The 18,634-nt window shown below is 42.2% G+C and overlaps 1 long non-coding RNA gene and 1 pseudogene across 1 annotated transcript in view; one reads left to right on the plus strand and one right to left on the minus strand.

Annotated features, from left to right (window-relative positions):
• LOC132376397 (uncharacterized) overlaps positions 1 to 18,634 on the minus strand; it is a 339,237-nt gene that overhangs the window by 74,766 nt on the left and 245,837 nt on the right. The gene's annotated exons all lie outside the window — the stretch shown is intronic.
• Positions 17,833 to 18,335, plus strand: LOC132376396 (large ribosomal subunit protein bL12m-like; annotated as a pseudogene).

The following is an 18,634-nucleotide window of genomic DNA, read 5'->3' on the forward strand; positions in this document are numbered from 1 at the left end:
ACATAATGAAGCTCCAGTAAAAACTCTGGACACTGAAGGTCAGTGGAGCTTCACAGTTGGTGAACATGTAGATGTGCTGTGGCGTGACATGCCCTGGGTCCATGGACAGAGGGCATGAAGTGCTGACTTTGGAATACCCTAAGATTTCACTCTATGTGCCTCTTCATTTGGATATTCTTTCCTGAGTTCTATGAGTTTGTCTCGTGAATTATTGAAACTGAGGAGGCTGTGGGAACCTCCAAATTTGTAGCCACTTGTTCAGTAGTGTGGGTAGTCTAAGGACCCCACTTACAGCTAGCATCTGAAATTAGGGCACTCTTGTGGAGGACTGAGTCCTTAACTTATGGGATCTGTCCTGACTCTGGGTGGTTAGTGCCAGAATTGATTGCAGTACATCCAGTTGACATTAGACTAGTTGGGGTTGGAACAGAATAGGTATCAGCTCAGGAATAACACCTTATAGGATTGAAGTGTTGTTCTCCAGAATGGGGTTTATAATTTGAACTAGTGGTCAATATGCATTGCTATGTCTCCAGTAGCTAGACTACATGAATTCAAAAACCAAGGGGCAAAAACAGATTGGTCCCTTTCACTGTTACTCTTAGTGATCCACTTGCTAGACATGTACTTTCCTATCCCCAAGTCCTTAGGCTCTACTGGTTATAGGTCTGGTTCCCAGAAAGGATACTTCCAGCATAGGACCCAGTAAAAAGTTCCACTAAACTTGAAGCTATAACTACCAACCTGGTGACCTTGGGATCCTCATGCCATGGACCAACAGGCAGAGAAATGAGTTATTATACTGACAGGGATAATCAGCCCTTATTAACACGAGAAGCAAGGGTTGCTGCTAAACGATGGAAGAATATTTCTGGAAGCCGTGGGATTCATTGGGGCATCTCTTGGTGCTTCTATGCTCAGTGATAACAATGAATGGACAAGTACAGCAACCAGAGCTCAACAAGGGCGAGACAGCTCAGGGTTCAGGACCCTGAGGATGAAGTTCTGAGAATGTGAGAACAATGATGAAGGCAACCTTGACCAGCCAAAGTGCTGCCAGATGTTGACGGAAATCTAGAATGACTGGTGGGGAAGACAGTAACTATCCACCATAACCTTGCAGCCAGCTGCTGCAGCAGTGGAGACCAGAGCTTGGTTTGTTAACTTGTATTAAGTCTGTATTAACGGAGCAGATCTGAAGAGTGATGCAAGGAGTGCACAGTGCGTATAATTCACACACACCACATCACATCGCCTCAGCCTCACCCGCCTCTTGCTCTCGTCACCTCTACAGAGCCAACTTCATGCAAGGACAACCTGACAGTGCTTTACTTCAGGCTCATGGCTCCAACATTTTGTCCTCTCTGGGACTTCCCTGTTGAAATCAAGGCATGAGTATGCTGCAGGAGCCCATTTGGTGGAGTGGGTACAATCCGGGGTGGGGGGCAGGAGGATTAGTTAGCACCACCTGGAGTGAGCCTTTAACTAAATAAATTCTTCCCTCTTTCTCATTCTGGATGAGCTATCTTCAGATGTGTTTTGTGGCTTCTTGGATGACAGATCCGTGCACTCAAACAATCAGGTACACTTAACAGTGGCCAACTAGATGATAATGCCTGCTTGTACTGGCTCTCCTGCCTCACTCCCCCTTGTCCCAAGTCACTCTTGCTCCCTGGAACTGCACTCCCTAAGAAAATATTAGCACCTAAGTCCTTTGCCTCAGGCCGGACTTTCTAAGGAACTAAGGCTAAAATATCTGCTTACCCTTCTCTAGTTTCTCACCACAGGAATAAAGAAATAATCTGCAAATAGGATCCCAGCCCCTGCCCATTGAGAGCTATAGAGAATATATCCATGGGTCCACATAAGAAGAGCTGGCCTCCCCGTGAGTTTTATGTCAGCTCCTTTTATCTGCACAGATGCCTTTACTGTTCTCCTTCCTTCGTCCTATCTCCCCAGGAAGGTAGGCCCAGTGTGCACCAAGGACACGATGGAATTCTTAGTGGCACATGATGAGGCCACCTGACAGACGGGATGGAGCCTTTGTTAGAAAGGGCAAAGACACAAAAAATCTTTCCCGGCTCCTGTATCTAGCCTATCCATTTTCTTTCACCAGTGCAGTACAAAAAAGCTGGGCCATGCCTTTCATTTGGAAGACCCTCTCATCTCTAATGATTGAGTTGGGTTGGACTGGAGTCATGTAAAAGGATGCATAATGGACTACTTAAGCCAGCTCTTTCCTAGATTTTGAAGAGAGGAGGCAAGAAGATTTTTGAAGGGCATTCATTCCTTGCTTACCTCATTACAGCAGGTGAGCAGACGGAAATTACACGCAGCAAGCCTTAGCAAAGGATAAAGACTGCACATTTTGCCAAAACCTCCCAGCTGCTATTTCAGAAATCTAAGCCCTGAAGAGAAACCAGCGTCTGAGAAATGACAATCACAGCAGCTCATCAATCCCTTCAGTGGCTGCCTGCCTGGTCCCTCTCCATGGCTAGCATTTATTTCTTGAGTCACGGCAAGCAAGTTCCCACACAGCGCTTCAGACACATCATTAGAGAAGCAGCAGGGCATCGGGGAGCAAATATGGGTCTTGGAGTCAAACACTCCTGAGTTCCAGTTTCATCTCTGGCTCTCAGTACTTATATAGCCATAAGTTTTTGCATTTTGCATTAACAATTCCTTTGCACTGATAAATATTTCATTTCAAAGTCAGGAACCAAGCACCCTCTCTACAGAGATATTTAGTGCTACCAAGTCTAGAGAAGTCATTAAAAATGGGGCTCAGGGGAGGAATGCTCTCCACATCCAAGGAGACCCAATTTTATCAGGCATCCTGGAGCTAGCTGACCACACTCTGTCATCATTGTGTTTCTCCCAGGAGATCACAGAAAGCCTCAACTCCAATGCCTTCTAAGGGCTAAACAACACTCTTGTTTTTTGCCTTTACTGTCAACTTTTGAGCTGGTCCTGACGCTTGACTAGCTTTGTTCATCTGGGGAGATCTAAACATTAATGATCAGAAGTTAAGTCTTTGGGTGGTAAAAAATTGCCATGGTCCTTAGCTTTGGAAAAATTAATTTTACCATCAACTTGGTAAATTTTAATTATTTTAAACTTTATAGCAGCCTAAATGTGATGCTCAATGAGATTAACATTAATACAACACTAAATATGTCTTTGCACACACATGCTCTCTCATTACACAAAATGCCATAGTAAAAACATAATCAAGCGAGGTAAAGGGTAGCTTTCCATGGGGAAGCCTGTCACAAACAGTCACTATATTAAAAACAACAAAGAGAAACACTTTAGTACTGCTGTAAAAAGCAGCAGGTAAATAGACATTAAGAAATATAAAAGTTGCAATTTTACAGCATTCACATTCACACAAATAATTTTCCAAATTTTGCCACAAAGGAAAAGTTATATTGGAAAATTAAACCTCATCTGCACCTCCAAAAATAATCCAGGAATATTTATAGTGATTATTTCTCTGCCACTGTCATTATAGGTTATAGAAAAGGAAGAAGGAAAAAAATTGGCATGGTCTCACAACTGCAGAGAGACACTGAGCTTCTGACATTCCACATGTGCGTGCTCTAATTGGTTGTTTTTATAGTGGGTTGTATTTTCTCCCACGGAGTTTAGCATTTGGTTTCCTAGGGTAGTGAGCAGTTGACATCCTCTCGGAGCTGTTGGATAGATCTTCTTAGTACCAAATGACACTGACTCTTTCTCTGAATGCATCACCAGTCACTCAGCAAGAAATGCTTCTGACCCTATTGCTGAAGCCTCTACTTCAGCCTGGGCCACCAGGTGTCTCCCTGAGATCCCACCCTTGGGAAGCGTTGATAGGAAGGGTCTGAGAAATACAGCCGAAACACTCAAGATCAACCTTTTGCTCAATGCTATAGTCAGGTTAAAGCTCACTCTCTAGTTATGAAATTGAACAAAAAAAAACCAGGTTATTTTATCTAACCAAATGATCCCCACACAGAGAACATAGACTCACCTGCCTGCCCCTCTAGAGCCAGCAGGAAGCAAAGGGGTCAGTCTAGCCCAGGGGACAAAAAGGGCAAAGACTCTCCCACTCCAGATGAATACTGCTCTCACCCTGACCATGAAGGGGGATAAGCAGGTGGACTTGGTCTAGCAACTTGTGAGTTATCAAGAGCATTGGGTCAGCCTGATCTGATCAGGGAAAGGGCAACATTTCCACCCACAGAGTGTGGGTCGTGTGATAACTACAGTCTAAATGAGACAGCTAGGGATCTAGAGCTAGAGACAGAGACAGAGACAGAGGCAGAGATATTGCTAAGTCAGACTGACCTGAGGAGGGGGTCCAGGGGCTGCTCCTTTTGTGAAATTACTGAGTATGATTGGGACTCTTCGGGAGTAGTCAGACATCCACAGAAGACATGTATTATCCTGTGAAATATCCCATACAGTCAACTTAATGATTATTACTGAGTGTCCACCATGAGGTTGGCAGTGTTTGGAACCTAAGGATAGTTTCACAGATAATTCTACAACCTTAGTAAAATTTACACTTTAATGGGTGGCATAGGGAGACAGACACTAAATGGCAACTAAGATAGATAGATAGATAGATCGATAGATAGATAATATAATAGCAAATGTGTATGCTATGAAAAAAATTAGAAAGGTGATGTGATGGAGAGAGATGGGGTGTGTAATTTAGATAAGATAAAGATATTTGAGCTAAGCCCTAAAGGACAAGAAGGAGGAAGGATTCAAATATAGGAAGGCTTGCAGGAAGCATATTCCAGGCAGAGGGAACAACACATTCCAAAGCTCTAGGAAGGAACCACAAGAAAATCATTGTGTCCAGAGAAGAGAGTGGCGGATGATGTTGGAGAGGTATCCGCGGCCAGGCCACTTGGGGTCTCGAAGGCCATCACAAGGAATTTGGATTTTATTCTTCATGAAGTGGGAAGGCACTGGAAGATTTTAAGCAGGGAAGTGACATAATTTTATTTGTTTTTAAGAATATCCCTCTGATTACTATGAGAATAGATTGTAAGGAAGAAAGAGGCTATTTTTGGTTATTCGGGTGTGCAATGCCAATTTTTGGCTAGGACAGTAGCACTAAAGATTGACAGACTGGGACAACGATTCGGATCTATTTCGGAGGACCTGATGTTGCTTTTGGTACTCCCACCAGCTTTGGGAATCCCTCACATAGCCACCTTTCTTCTCCAGAGGCAATCCAACTTTCTTCCCAAATCCCATGTCACACTGTAAGGGAATACAACCACCTCCTGGAAGCCACCTGTTACCTCCTGCAGGAAGGGTCCTGTAAAGACTATACGGATGAATTCACCCAGTAAAACTTAGTCCTAGAGCTCACACATCACAACCCCTGGGCACCTGAGGCTGAAATTCTCACTGCCCCCAGCATGTTTTGCTCCAGCTGATAAGGCGTCCCTGCCACCGTCACTCCTTGCCTGGGTCTACTCCAGCCACTTGGCACTATTCTTCCTTCATTTGGGGTGACATGGTACTTGTATAAAACAGGATATGTTTTTGCCGCGGAGCTACTGGGCCCGTGAGCCGCAACTGCTGAGCCTGCGCGTCTGGAGCCTGTGCTCCGCAACGAGGGGCCGCGACAGTGAGAGGCCCGCGTACCGCGATGAAGAGTGGACTCCGCTCGCCGCAACTAGAGAAAGCCCTCGCACAGAAACGAAGACCCAACACAGCCATAAATTAATTAATTAATTAATTTTTTTAAAAAAGGATATGTTTTATAAAATATGGGGCACTTATTCCCTGCTTTAAATAAGTGTGCTTTACACACACACACACACACACACAAATGCTTGGCCATTTGAAAACCTCATCCCTGGTGTTCTAGCTACTTGATCAGACTTTCATCCTCTGAAAGGTAGCTTAGATTAATAAATGTGATAGACATCATCATATGGATGCTACTGAGAGCTGTTTTTCATGTGCATTAGAAAAGATACATCTCACTAATCACAATAAAACTACATTGCTTCAAAAAGATGAACAACTAATCAAAAGCAGCAGGAATGAATTAAAGACAACTGACAACTCAGCAATGAGACATAAGCGATCCTGTGGGGAGAAAGTACTTTTAAATTGTTTAAATGTGCTTGTCTAACATGTCACTAAAAGCTGTAATCTTCCATTTTCTATTAACAACTCCATCAATTTTCCCTTAATGTTTTAAATTAACTGTCTTCTTTCAAGCATGGTGCTGTTCAACACTTGAAGAAAAGAGCCCCTGGGTTTTATTTTAAATTCTGGATTTAGAAAACTGAAACTGCATTTTTATCATTTTAGAAGTTGGCATGTTTCCTATCATTTGAAATTTCAGAGCACTGCCCCAAAATTCTTTTATAAATTCTTTGATACCTGTGATGCTTGAATTATAACTATGCCAAGTAGGAGGAAATTACACTGTTTTTCATCAAGATACATAATTTTTATAAAATTCCACAAGTTGACCTTATTTTCATTTAACTGATCTCATGCTTACATCCTTGTTCTCTTACTGAACATTTTCCTTCTGACAGCAACATTCCTCGTAGAATAAGAAGCACAAGGGGAGAATGTAATCACATCTCCAGCACCCTGTACATCTATCTGTTGGAAAAGATGTACATCCCTTCACCCCAGTTAGCTGATGTAGCACATTTGGCTACTGAATAAAGGATATGTAGTGCTCACAGATCAGAATATTTCCATATCAATTTACCAAGCAACTACATACTAGTAGTCATATTGGGAAAGATTTCAGAGATGCCCTATAAGCCCTACTGTGGCTACTTTTTTTTGTTTTTCACTTTAGAATGTTTACTAGTTCATTACAATTTAAGGGATATTTACTGAGTATCAATTACTGCAAGCACGAAGCTAGGTACTGTGATGCAAAGACTAACTGAACATGGACCATGCTTTCAAGAACTTCAAAATTGTGTGAGGAAGATAAAAATCATGTTCAATCACTATATTGTGATGATATTAGATATTAGGTTGTCTTAATTTTTTTTACACTATGGAAGCATGGCATAGTGATTAATTCTGCCTGATTTGGATAGGGAGAGGGGCACAAATTCTATAAGCTGATCCTATTTTCATTTAATTGATCTCTTCCTTATATCCTTTTTCTGTTACTGAATTTGAAGGGAAGACTTCAAGGAGGAGGTGGTGATATTTGAACTGGGCCTTGAATAATGAGAAAAGGTCTATAACACTATGTCTTTCCTCAGGTTTAAATTAAGGCTAAAGATATGGACCTGATGAACAAGATATTCAGGGAAATATTGGACAAATAACTTGCCTTCTATAATAACCTCAGTTTTCTATGTGTTTAACAAGTAATGAGAAACATGGGGAACACACCTGGATTCAGATTGTAGATGATCTGATACACCATTCTGAGGATCATAGACCTTAACACCTTGTAATGGGAAATGATTGAAAAATTTTAGCAAGGGTGTCATGATCAATTTTAAGTGTTAGGAGGATTATTCCAGCATGATGACTTCGTGGAACATTGCTCCACTCTCTTCTAGCAACCACAGTTGCTGTTGTAAAAGCCATGTCATACTGACTCCCAACCCTTTGATGGTGACCTAGTTTCTCTTTTTTGGGTACCTAACGGACCTTTTCTTTATCCTTGGTGTTCTGAAATTTCATGAGATATGTTTCAGTGTCTTTTTATTCTTTATGTTAGACTTAGGCTTTCTATTATTGTAAATGTCTTATGTCACATCATAGATAATTCCCTACCCATAATTTTACCTGCTCTTTCTTTCCAAAATTCCAATTAGTCTGATACTCAAACACCTGATCATCTTTCTTTTCATTTTATTTTCTGAGTAATTTCCTTAACATTATCTGCCACTCCTTCTTTTGAATTATTTATTTATTTATTTGCTTGTTTTTGGTGGGGGAGAAGATCATATTATTAAATCTCAAGGGCTTTCTCTTATATTCTGATTATTCCTTTTCCGTATCATCTTGTTCTTGTTTCACGCAATATCTTCTCTTTTATCTTCTCTTTCTTCTGCTCTCTAATTTCTCTGTTTCCTATGATTTCCTGTTTAGTTATATAATTAGTTGCTTTTGTCTTTGCCTTTCATGTGGAAAGCTTTCCTAAAACATTGAATGATTCTTGCCTGTCAAGTCTTAGGTCCAATTAAGGCATGGAAAAGTGGATTGGAAACTTTAGGTACATGGACAGAGCTTTTGAATGTCTTTGGAGTGAAGGGCACCAAACCAGACTTCAACTGAATAATCTTCAAATATTAGTATCCTTCTAGGACTAAGAAAGTTCTCTTGCTTTACCTAGTCTTCAGGTTAATGCTTGGCAGCCAGTGATCTGGAAATAAAGCAAAGAACGGGAGACTGGAAGTCTAACCACTCAGTGTACAGACCCTCCCTCTACCCCCCTGAGTTCATCACCTCACCCCCAGCCTCTACTGTGCCTGGTGTTTCCTGTGGCCAGAGACTTTGGGGTATTATTTCCTCGGATTTGAACTTCAATCTTGCCTTCCACTCACACCCAAGTCTCAGTCTTTCTTGGAGTCTGTGTCAAGTGGCAACTTGCTTGTCTTCATAAACCCTATTGGCAGACACTTAGGTGGAAATGCCCTCTGCTCTACCCAATCCACTTTTCATCTTTAAAGACTGTATTGTTTTTTACATTCCTTCTCCACCCTTGCTTTCTTTTATATTCTCTTTATGAAGTTATAACAGATATCAAACCATTTCTTGATAATTGAGTCTGCAAAGTACAAAATAAACAGTTTATGTTGGTCCAGGTGCTCCAAAAGGCCGATGCCAAGTTCAGGAACATACTGGTGAGATAAAATGGAGATGCAGCTGGAAAGGGAGCCAGAGTCATCAAACTGCAATGTAGGTGAAATGGAGATGATTGGAAATAAGGTTAATTGGAAGCATCTTACAGTGCAGTGCAATTTAAGGAAGTTCAGCAAGGCTGTCCGAGAGGTTCTTAAGGCAAGTTCACCAGTCAGTAGAGTCCCACATCTCCAGGGTACAATCTTGCTCTGCTACCTCTGCTGTGCTCAGTCCCTGTCTGGGATCAGCCCACTGGAGGCAACGTGGGGGTGGATTTCAGAGGGCAGCATCCAGGGCCATTGGTTGATAACGCTGTCTACAGTTGGAGATCTAAGAGGCACATTCTCATGACCAGACGAAACATCACAAAACATACAGGGAAAATATATTCCTACCACTGCACATAGGATTGGAAAAGTAGTTAAACCAAGTACCCGCTGGAGGTAAAAACACCTAAAGTAGCATTCATGCCTAAATACACCCAAGGTTCCTCTGGTTTGGGGGTCAGTAAACTGCAGTCTGTGGGCCAAATTCAGCATGCTGCCTGTTTTGTAAATAAGGTTTTATTCGAACACAGCCACCCCTATTCCTTCATTTCTGTATCGTCTCTGGCTGCTCTACAACAGCAGAGTTGCAGAGTTGTGACAGAGACTGTATGGCCCAAAAAGCAGAAAATATTTATTCTCCATCCCTTTACAGGCAGTTTGCAGACTGCTGCTCTAATTTAAAGCCCATTGTCATTTAATTAGAGAAATTTGTAAAATACAAAGACTTTCCACACTTTATATTTCCAATGAAAGTTTCCAAAAAATATACACTAGTTCAATGACAAAGGGAGAGAAAAGAGTCCTAGAGGGAACCATCACAACCCCAGCTTCTCCCAAGATAAGGAGTGTCCATGTTTCAATTTACCGAATTGCATAATAACTGCCAGGGTCTATGCTAGTCACTGGGAATACAAAGATGAAGACACAATCTTACCCTTAAGGAGCCCAGAGCCCAGCAAACATGTAAATCACTGTAATGTAATGTGACATATGCTCTAAACCAGCGGTTCCCAACCTTTTTGGCACCAGGGACCGGTTTCACGGAAGACAATTTTTCCACTGACAGGGGGCAGGGGGTATGGTTCAGGAGGTAATGTGAGCAATGGGGAGCGGCTGTAAATACAGATGAAGCTTCGCTCGCTTGCCCCGCTGCTCACCTCCTGCTGTGCGGCCCGGTTCCTAACAGACCGCGGACCATAGAGGTCTTCCACCTGGGGGTTGGGGACCCCTGTTCTAAACAGAGCGTAAAGAGCACAGATGAAGAATCAATTATAGACTGGAACAAAATATGTCAGATAAACATATGCATTTATTCACTGCCATCTCCCAAAATGCCGCTAAAGTGATAGTATAAGAACTATATGGTGGGCGGCTTCCCTGGTGGCGCAGTGGTTGAGAATCTGCCTGCCAATGCAGGGGACAGGGGTTCGAGCCCTGGTCTGGGAAGATCCCACATGCCGCGGAGCAACTAGGCCCGTGAGCCACAACTACTGAGCCTGCGCGTCTGCAGCCTGTGCTCCGCAACGGGAGAGGCCACGACAGTGAGAGGCCCGCGCACCGCGATGAAGGGTGGCCCCCGCTCGCCGCAACTGGAGAAAGCCCTCGCACAGAAACGAAGACCCAACACAGCCAAAAATAAATAAATAAATTAACTAATTAATTAATTAAAAAAAAAAGAACTATATGGTGGTGTGCTGAATTGGGCGATTGGGATTGACATGTATACACTGATGTGTATAAAATTGATGACTAATAAGAACCTGCTGTATAAAAAATAAATAAAATTAAATTCAAAAAAAAAGAACTATAGAAACACATACACACATACACGCATACATTTATAGATACACATATATGCTAATATTTAGAAACATACACACACACAGACACATATATAGGCACAGCAAACCCAGACTGTGAGAATGTATTCACAATGTGCATGTCTGACAAAGGTCTTGCATTCAGAAAATATAAAGAACTCTTACAATTCATTAAAAAGAAGACTACAACCTAATAGAAATGAACAAAAGATTTGAACAGATACTTCACAAATGAAAGTATATGAATGGCCAATAAGTACATGAAAACATGCTCAACATCAGTGGTCCCCAGAAAAATGCTAATGAAAACCTCAATGAGATACCACTACATACCCACCAGAATGGTTAAAAGTAAAAACAGTGACATTACCAAGTCTTAGAGTAAAGCAATTGGAATTCTCGTATTATTGTTGATACTGTATGTGGTGATTGATTTTATGTGTCAACTTGACAGGGCCACGGAATGCCCAGGTATTTGGTCCAAACATTATTCTGGGTGTGTCTGTGATGAGGCGGGTTTGGATGAGATTAACACTTCAGTTGGCAGACTCCATAAGACTGCCCTCCCTAATGTGAGGGCCCTCATTCAATCAGTTGAAGGCATGAATAGAACAAAAGAAGCTGATCCTCCCTCGAATAAGAGCTGCTTGACTGAGCTGAGACATTGGTCTTCTCCTGCCTTTGGACTCAAATGAAAACGTCAGCTCTTCTTGGGTTTCAAGCCTGTTGGCATTTGAACTGGAACTGACACCTTTGGCTCTCCTGGTTCCCAAGCCTTTGGGGTTTGACTGGAACCATATATCACTTCTCCTGGGTTTCCAACTTGCCTACGGCAGATCTTGGGATTTCTCAGACTCCGTAATCACCAATATCTTCTAACAAATCTCTCCGTGTGTGTGTGTGTAAGACCACAAATGGATCAATCCTCACACATACACACACACACACACACATACATCCTATCTGTTCTGTTTCTGTGGAGAACCCAGACTAATACACTAAGTAAAATGGAAAATGGAAAATATTTTGGAAAACAGTTTAGCGGTTTCTTGAGAGAAGTTTACATTTGGGGACTGTTTTTTTAATTAGTTAGAAGAAAACAACTATAGTCTCTCACAACCAGGAAGAAGAGATTAGGGAAATTGTGTTAAAGCTTATAAAATGCCCAAACAGCCAAAAAAAGCAGTTGTTAATATATTTTCAACATTCACTTTAAAAAGTAACATTGTTCTGTCTGTTCCAATAATCTGGGATTTGCTTAAATGATTTGATGACCTATTTCCTAAACTACGAAAAATTGTGTGAAATGTACATACCAGAATTTAGCTCTTATTAAGCACAGCTGCACATTTCTTTTAATAGAAAGATCACTAAAACCTAAAACAAATTAACTAATAATATTTGCACATATAATTGAGTATAAGGGTGTGATGTTACTTAGCTACACATGCCTTGTTGTACTTAAAGCAACATTATGGACCAGTCTAGTCATGAGATTAAGGATGTAGAAGTACACTGTAAACTCTGAAAGGCTGTGTAAGTGGTGGACACTATTCCAAGCCCAATAACGCATAAAATTGCCCTCCAATAGCAATTGGCCTGATATTCCTGAGACCATTCCCGGCAGCTGCAGCATGGGGTCCCCAGCCTCACACTGCTTGGAGCGTGTTCCCTTTATCTCTACCAGTCACTGCCTTATTCCTTTCTCCCTGAGGTCGGTCATAGTCTTATTTTTTCCTTAATAGCTACTCTCCTCTTTCTACCTGGAAACGTTTAGAATTCTCCTATAATCTGTGGTTTATCAAATTTCACTTTAACTTACCAAGGTGTAGATTTTCTCTTCCCTACTCTCTTACCCATTCATTGGGCACATTCAATCTGAAATGTATTTCTTTAATTTGGGGATGTTTATTGTCATTATTTCCTCAAATATTTCCCCTCCTCCATATTTTTTTCTTCTGGGACTCCTATTTTCCAGATGTTGGCATTTCTACTTCTTTCCTCCATGTCTGTTGTTTTTATTACTTACGATTTTTATCTCTTTATCCTTTCTAGTTCTCTTCAAAATGAATTCCTCAATCACACCTTCCAGGTTACTAATTTCTTCCTTAGTCATATCTAACCTGCTACTTATTTCTTCCATGTGTTCTTTATTTCAGCTCTTCCATTTTCATCCCTAGTGGGACCTTTTTATGACTTCTTGTTACTGGTCTTGTTTCTGATTATTAGTGTATCCCCGTATCTCTCTGAGGATATTTGTTAGATTTATTTTAATCGTTTGGACCGCTGTGTCCGTGTAGCGTATATTGATCCATTTGTGGTCTTACTTTTACATGATCCTACCTCACGGGTGTCCAGTTATTTGGGCTGGTGAGCTTGTGGTTCCTGAAAGGTATCAACTCCTCTATCAGATAATATGATATAGGGAAGGCAAAGATCAGGTGTTCGTTTGGGTCCCTTCCTGTAAGTTTAAAGACAGAGGAAGAATGAGCCCTCTTATTTGCATCACTCCCCATCAGACTACTCTGTCCAGGAATTCACTTTAATTCTTTGAAAGAAGTCCCACTTGGAGGAAACTGGCTCCCTGCAGATTTGGAGGGGGAGTGCACTGCTGCCTAAGAATAGCCAGGCACCCACACCATTTCCATCGGCTTCTTACACCTAGCAGGGCTTTCTTGTGCCTTGGATTATCCATCAGTAGCCCCTGGGTGGCCTGTGTTGTTGCTGTCCATTCTGGTTGCAGTGGCCCTGGGGAGATGAGGACCCTCTGGGGCAGAAGCATAAGGCTGTCTATCTCCCATCCAGCTCCCTCTGCTGCTGCAGCTGCCCTCAACCCCAGACTGGCCCCACTCTTACTCCGCCACAAGGTTTCTCTGCCTTTCTGCTTCATTCCCCAGATCTCTGCTTCCTTATCAATTCTATAGTTTCTCTGATGCACACTTTGGGGAGAGAAAGCCAGAAACTCACCTTATCACAATCTGAAAGTCCTCTTTTTCTAATTTTTCTACAATAAATATATATTATTTGCTAACTATTTTTCAAGGTTATGCAAAAAGGCAGTCAGTGCCCTTTTAGTCTTCATTAAGAGGGAGGGAGAAAGGAAAAGGGGAAGCAGTTATTGAACACATATCATGTGTCAGGCATGTAGTTTAGTCGATAATGTCTGGTACCGTGAAGCATAATCACAGGTAAAATATTGTTTCCAGTTGTATCTGTGACATTTGTATCTGAGGCAGACATCAGTATTACTTAGTGTCACCATTTCTAAGAGAAGCCATCCATATGGATATTGGTGATCAAAGCGTATGCATTAGCAAAGCAGTGAATAAATTCGTTTACATTGATCTCCTACTATCTGTAAACCCCAATGATAAAATCTGAGTGGAATAAATCAAAATTTCTAGCATTTGGCTCTTTCTTATAATTATTTCTCTTTATTGACATTCTCTATTTGATGTGACATTACCTTCATACCTTCCTTTACTTTTTAAATCATGGTTTCCTTTCATGCTTTGAATATATTTATAGTGGTTACTTTGAAGTCTTCGTTAAATCCAACATCTGGTCACTCTCACAGGCAGTATCGGTTGCCTGCTCTTTTCCAGTATATGGATCAAACTTTCTGTCTCCTTGCATGTCTCATAATTTTTTATTAGAAACTGGTCATTTTAGATAATATATTATACCAACTCTGGGTACCTCCCCTACCTTCCAGGGCTTGTTGTTGTTATTTTCTTATTTACTTATATAGTGACTGGCTGGATTATTTTAGTGAAGTCAATTTCCTTCCACAGTGTGAAGACTCTGACGTTGATTCTCACAGGGCACAGCCTTGGTTACACTCACAGTCACCCTAGGACAGCAGTGGTTTTAGTGGGGTTCCCTCTGACTGTCTCTTTCTAGTAATTGTTGGCCGATTGCGCTATTGTTTTCAACAAAGCCCTGGGGCATAAATTGCTCCGTAGACTCTGCGATCAAATTTGGGGAATGGCAATCAAAACCCCACCATCTTCAACAGTGTCTTGCTCAGGGTATGTCCTCCATCTCACAAGTGGGATGGGAAGAAAGGAGTCTGCAATTCTTGGCAAAATTCACCCAGAACTTATCAGCAACAGGTAGAGAGGGGTAGGGTGGCAAATGCTGAAGTCCTGCCCCTACAAGAGGATAGCTCTCTGACCAGGAGCTGCGGGGAGGGACCTCTGTGTTCTCGGCTGCACCAGTCTGGCGTGGAGTTTCTGTCTCACTGAGCAAGAGAGGGGAGATGGGTGTGAGTCTTGATTTAAATACTACAGACTTTCACTATTCTTACCAAGTTTTAGTAGATTTTCTTGAATAAATATTTTTTTCATTTGCTGCATGCCATTAAGAATATTTGCAAGGACTTTAAATGGGTAGCTTTTTTTTTTTTTTTAATTTATGGCTGTGTTGGGTCTTAGTTTCTGTGCGAGGGCTTTCTCTAGTTGCGGCAAGCGGGGGCCACTCTTCATCGCGGTGCGCGGGCCTCTCACTATGGCGGCCTCTCTTGTTGCGGAGCACAGGCTCCAGACGCGCAGGCTCAGTAACTGTGGCTCACGGGCCCAGTTGCTCCGCGGCATGTGGGATCTTCCCAGACCAGGGCTCGAACCCGTGTCCCCTGCATTGGCAGGCAGACTCTCAACCACTGCGCCACCAGGGAAGCCCAAATGGGTAGCTTTTTAAAAATTATTTTCACCAGTTTCACACTGGAGAGCAGGTCAGTGGAACTCCTCACACTGTCATGCCAAACCATTCAGACTTCTTAATTCTTTATTACGCTGAATTATTTGGTGAGTTTTCAACAGTCTTCATTTATCCTACTCACATAGATTATATGCATGGAATATGCAGTCAGAAAATTAGAAACTGGATCAAGAGGCAAAGATAAAAGAAACAGGAATAAAGTCCTAGGTACTATCTTCCTGCTACCGTTTTCAACTTCAAGATCAAGAATGAGTGATGGGTAACTTAGTTAACTTGAGCTGCCTGTAGGTTTTCCTAGCCTGTATGATGGTTTCTTCTGTAAGAGATAAATTTCAAACAGTTAAACAAGGTCAAGTGTAAGGCATAAAAACTGGTTTCACTGTTTAGATCATTAAAATGTTTGTCCATCCCTCAATTGGTTTTCGTGAGCCAGGAAAAGTTGAAGCATTGAGGGCTCCCATAGAGACTTTCTAGTTTCTGTCTCAGCTGTATCATTAACCACTCTGGAGAATGACCTGAGGCCTAACTTCTTAAAGAACACAACTTCTTTTCTCTGGAGTCAGAGTGCTTGGTGTAGTCTCCCACCAAAATTTGTCATCTCATAGTCCACCAATGAGGTCCTGTCTGCCCTTAACAAGCATATTTAACTGCTTTGTTTCTCTCATTTTAGATAATTTCAAACATCAGACAGAAAGGATTTGTGTCTTCGCTGTCAGCTGTCATATGTTTTATAAGGGAAAAAAATGTCCTCCTGAATTCTGTTAAATTATGCAGGTTTTCATTTCATTATTCTTTTGGAACTGAATAACCATCATGAACATTCTTTTTTCTCAAAATCTTGAATTTCTGTCAATGAAGATTCCTCAATCCCTTTGAACAGCATAAGAACAGCTCCTTAATTTGTCCTATTACCCTTGCAATTCCACAAAAAGCTTTACCCAAAGACTTCCTTTCAAGTACATATAAAGTGGGTGTTTAGAAGTGATTGAGAAATAAGCCATAACCATTTGAGCAGGTATAAAGTTAGTATTTGAAAATAAGAAACACTTGGTTTAGAAGCAAAAAAAAAAAAAAAAAAATGGAAGAAAAGAACATGAAACATGAATAACAAAGATTGATTTGAAACACAATTGACTTTAACCATAGCATTAAATAATAAGCAGCCAATTATATCCAAAGCTATTGATATTGTTGTACCTTTGGGGGTGTTTCCAGAAAGAAAAAGCCCGCCACAAGCCCATTACTTCCACCCAGTCCATCTCCTGGCACTGACATGGATTTATCAAATGACTCTTAACATTTGTTGGGTGCTTACTATGTTCTGGAGTTACACATTCCAACTCTATGAGACAGGCACTATTATTATTCCCATTTTACAGATAATTGGAAATACGTACTGGTTCCAGAGTCCATGCTCTTAAACACTAAAGTACAGCACTTCTTAAAGTAATTTCTGACTATGGTTGAGAATACCTATAATCACAGAAGAGAGCAAAGCTCAGGGAAATTCCCCCCCTAATATTTAACCTAAGTGTGGGAATTAAAGGGTCCCAATCGACATCAACTCCATTCCCTAAGCTTTTCACCAATTGAGATATAAAATGAAAGTATAAAGCAGATGGGAAGAAGGGTAAGATATTACCTTTATTACTGGTACAGGCGATATTGAAGAATGTGGTTTCCACCTGTAGGGCAAGCCTCAGAATTAGGCAGAACTGCATACCTGTTGCCAGGGGTCTCCAAGTACGGCACTTGCATTCATAAAACTCCATGCATGATACCTGCATCTGTAAAACCCATGTATGATGTAGGCATCTGTAAATCTCCACGACTGGTGCCCATATCTGTAAAACTTGCAGTCTGGAGGAGCAGATCAGGACATAGCTTTGTGAGGAGGCCAACTCCCAAGAAGAAGAAAAGAGAGGAAGGGTCTGGATTCATTCGTCTAGTTTTTCCTTCCAAACTCAGCAATCAAATGACACTCCCCCTCCTATATTGTTTGGGCCAGTCATTCAGAGTCTTACAATATCCCAATGTTTTTCAGAGTTTCAAGATCTGTAATCTCAGCCTCTCCCTAAAAGTGCAGTTTATGAGATTCTTAACAACAGAATGTAGCCTTCCTTTTCGTAGTTAGTGATGAAAACAGATTCTTCCAATTCTTCCAAGCATCACCATTGTTAGTGTCTTCCATGCTCTACGGTTCCTTGATCTCTTTTTATGGAATTTTTCCCTGTGAGAGTTAATACTGGTAATGTTCCTCTCAGGGGCCTCAGCAATCCGAACTCTTCCTTCAAGATATGCTTTGTTGCTTCCCCAGCGCGTGCTCGGCGGTCCGGGCAGCTAGAGCGTCCCTCCTATTGGGAGCCGCGTGTGACCTTCTCCCTTTTGGAGCGATGCTGCCTGCGGCCACAAGCCTCCTATGGGGGCCGTGTCTTAGGCTTCGAGCTGTCGCCCTCCGCCCCGCCAGAAAACGTTGAAGATCCAGGATGTGGAGTTCATGCCGATGGGTGGCATGGTGCCTGGTGCTGCCCCTGCCGCAACAGCCCCCGAGGCAGCAGAAGAAGACATCCCCAAACAAAAAGAACGGACGCATTTCACCGTCCGCCTGACAGAGGCAAAACCCGTGGACAAGGTGAAGCTGATCAAGGAAATCAAGAACTTCGTCCAGGGCATCAACATCGTCCAGGCAAAGAAGCTGGTGGAATCCCTGCCTCAGGAAATCAAAGCCAACGTGGCCAAGGCCGAGGCCGAGAAGATCAAGGAAGCCCTAGAGGCAGTGGGCGGCACCGCGGTTCTGGAGTAGCCGCCCAGAGGACTGTGGACAGGGGTCCCGGGCCCCGAGTGGGGCTCTACCTGCTCCTAGCGAAGCACCCAGGCTCAGCGGACGGAGTGGCCTCGGAGCAGAACTGGGCACCCGCACCACATGGCCAACTCCGTTCTGGGACAGGTGTGGATGGACCTGCTGAGATGGGGAGGGAGGGACAGCCACGGCCCGTGCAGCCCCAGGGAGGACTCTAGAAACTACCAAAAGTGTACATGCCCCGCTATGGCCGCTGGGAAAAATGCACTGTCCAGGCAAAATATATATATATATATATATATATATATATATATATATATATATATATGTTTTGTTGCAGCCTGGCAAAATAGCATAAACACAGAATCTGGAATTTGGAATTTGGAGCTCTGAGT

This window comes from Balaenoptera ricei, chromosome 12 (assembly GCF_028023285.1).
Source record: "Balaenoptera ricei isolate mBalRic1 chromosome 12, mBalRic1.hap2, whole genome shotgun sequence".
NCBI lineage: Eukaryota > Metazoa > Chordata > Mammalia > Artiodactyla > Balaenopteridae > Balaenoptera > Balaenoptera ricei.